Below are 3,179 nucleotides of genomic sequence, written 5' to 3' on the forward strand. Positions count from 1 at the left end.
ATACGATCTCCAGAGGTCACTACCTAAATTATTATATATTATATGATTTTTTTTTTTTTTTTTTTTTTTTTGGTTAGGCTTATTATCTACAATAATAAACTCCCGAGACAAGAGCTGAAGCATCAGTTTCCTGATGCTTTCACCTCAAGATGGTATTCTTCTCTGGAAAAAATTATTTAAGTAAACAGGAAAACGAACTCATTTTTGAAGTGGAGATGTGTGGGTTTTTTTTTTTTTTCTTTCTTTTTTTTTTTTTTAATATATAATATGCACAGAGTCAGACTAGAAAATCCCAGACTTGTCTGGCCTAAAATATATGAATCCTTAAAGTTTTCTGGGAAGTCTAATGTTAGTATCTTAGGTTGTTTGGTTACACTCATGACATCTGTTAGTTCTTTCCTACATGTGATGTCATGACTTGTAGCTATATTTTGAGCTTCAGTTGGGAACACATGTCCACCTACACGGAGTTTTCAGTTTGAAATATAGCTGGCACCAAACCATAAGTAGATGGTTAGAGAACATGCAGTAGGATTTTTTTTCCTTTTTTTTTTTTAATGGTATTCAGGGTAAGATTCAGCTCCCCACTCCCAGATACGGAAATGGAGAGGTCTATACATGTCACTTAATGTTCAAGCTTTCATTATAAACCAACTTTGAATAGTCAATGCAGTCAGTGAAACCCAAAGAGCTAGCTACTCAACCGTCCCAAAGTAGGAATGTGATTCTCTGATGTAACCAGAGGCATCAATTGTTGTTTGTGATGACCTAAGACATCCACACCAACTGCAGTGCTGGCAGACACGACATAGGATCAACACAAGACTGTCTTCATAAAGAGATATGGGGGGAGGGCAGCCAATATGCTCCACAGTGTATCAGATGGCACAAATTATTAAATTAGTCTAATAAATCAATATTCTTATCATCTATGGAAATCTACACCAGAGACACTTAAATCGAGAGGATCCAAAGACCACCATCTGGAGATGAATGGACCATACTTGTTATATTTTAGAAACCTGTTTAAAAAATGCTTCTCTGAGATCTACATCCTTCTAAAATGTCCTCCATCAACCCAGGTGATGCACAGCGCAAGACACAGATGTGTGTGCAGCTAAATTGGGGTCTTATTGTCCATTTCCTCCTGTCCTCATGAAACCAAAAGGAATCCTTCTCAGGAGGAATCAAGTTTGGGCTGGGCTTCACACTCTTGAAAATCTCATTGGTATTCCTAAATTCAAAACTAAAGTCCTCAAGATAGGATCGTAGTTCACACAATCCCCTATCCAAGTTAAAGGACAGTATTCACGCCATGCAAGGGACCTCTGCACACTCTTCACCAATACACTTTAAAGTGAATGTACTGTACTTCCAGACAACTCCCTCTCAATAGCTCCAGATGTTTTCCACAGTATTTTACCACATGTAAAGTGGAAATAAGAACACAGCAAATGTAAAGTTTCCTGAACATGAGGAGACCTTTCTCTATATCTCCCACTAGAATGACTGTTACTGCTTTTCCTGAGGTTGATGATCTTTACACCTTTGACAAAAGCATTCACTTCATCATACATTAAAATAAGTAGCTAAAATTGATCAGAGAATTACTGTCTGGAAGTGCCCATTTTTCCACTGGCTACAGCACAAAACTTTGGTGACTAATTCATATTCATGTCTATTTTTTGGATAGTTACATTTAGATGAGATGGATCCCATCCACAGTGGCCCTTAGGCAGAAGTAGTGAACCATGAAGACATTGTGTGACTTCAGCTGCAATTAATAAAAGAGGCTGGATTAGAAAAACAGTCTGCTCAACTGCTAGTAAAATTGGCAAATCCCAAAAATCTATGCCCTGCCATTTAACTAGGTTGCACACAACTAGCTTCTTTCCTAAACAAAGTTAAGATTGAGAGCAATAGTACCTCTCATATCATTAGGAATCAGAACAATTTTCAAAACACTGGCACAAAAAGAAATCTACATCGGCACCCTCCTTTCTAAAATAGCACAGCAGGGACAAGGATTAGGGCAGGAAAGAAGCAAAATCTTCAAAATCCAGATGTTAAAAACCACTGGAGAAGTCAGAACTGTGATAAATTCCTCTGTGATTTTCTGCTTTATCTCCTCAAATGAGGTAGACTTCTAAACTGAAAACATGTAGGGGAAAAATAGAACTGAGACTTCATACAAATCTTCATTTCCTGAAGTGTTATCTCGTAACAATTCTGTGAAATCAGCATTCACCAAAACAAACATGAGCTTCAGAGCCAGCTCCAGGCTGGCTGGATGGCTACCAGGCAGGATCAAGTCTCTACCCCTGATGTCTAATAGATCTTGAACTACAAAAAAAAAAAAAAAAAAAAAAAAAGAAAGAAAAAAAAAATCCCTTCTCACCTGGGATCCATCTTGACTCTTTCCCTGTCTCACAGCATGACTGAAGCTCTCAAGACTCCACTGAATAAATAAACAGTGGTTTTTTTATGTCTCCTCCAACCATCTGTGCTCTAGAGAGCTCAAGCAAAAACTCCAAGGAAAGCTCTTCTTTGGTATTGCTGAAATTGGGTCTATGTGATGTGGCACATCTAGAAGACAAGATATGAAGGGATGTACCAGAAGGGATGCATAGAGTTTGAATCTGTGAATAACTCTAGAGTTTGCTATATGTCCAGATTCCCACCACACCAAATCCATACTGATAAAACTTCAGAATTCAGCATCATTTCTTATGTTCTCTACCTCAAATTGCACAGAGAAAAACACTCCAAGCATTCAGCAGTTATATCTATGTCACTGCAAAATCCAGCCACTATTTTGTTACTTCATCTAGTGGTTTCAGAGCTGATGATTTCTGCAGACAGAGCCCCATCACTTTAGAATTGCTTAGCAGCAAAATAGAACTATCCTATAAAGATATTTCTGTCATTATTTATTTTTTCCACCACAGCAAGAAATGTCACCCAAGTTCAGATTCTGAAAACTTCTAAACAAACACAAAAATAACGGTAGCATATAGCACTTCCCACATAAAATGCCTCCATTAGCATCTTTTCCTTAACATATTTTTAGGTTGGAGCCTCTGAAAATTCAACCTGTGCTGATCATCTACTATTACTCATCATAGTTTCATAACTTCAGAGAAGCAAACACCAACTCAAAAATCCTAACATCAAACTGC

The 3,179-nt window shown here is 37.6% G+C and overlaps 1 long non-coding RNA gene across 1 annotated transcript; it reads right to left on the reverse strand.

Moving 5' to 3' along the window:
* Positions 1 to 1,434: 1,434 nt before the first annotated feature.
* Positions 1,435 to 2,549, reverse strand: LOC112947567. Its single transcript, XR_003249438.1, has 2 exons — positions 2,399 to 2,549; positions 1,435 to 1,774 (listed from the first exon to the last, which is right to left on the reverse strand). It is a non-coding gene; the product is annotated as an uncharacterized LOC112947567 (long non-coding RNA).
* Between the last annotated feature and the right edge of the window lie 630 nt (positions 2,550 to 3,179).

Source organism: Nothoprocta perdicaria, unplaced genomic scaffold, assembly GCF_003342845.1.
Source record: "Nothoprocta perdicaria isolate Ctin4 unplaced genomic scaffold, notPer1 scaffold_237, whole genome shotgun sequence".
Taxonomy (NCBI): Eukaryota; Metazoa; Chordata; class Aves; order Tinamiformes; family Tinamidae; genus Nothoprocta; species Nothoprocta perdicaria.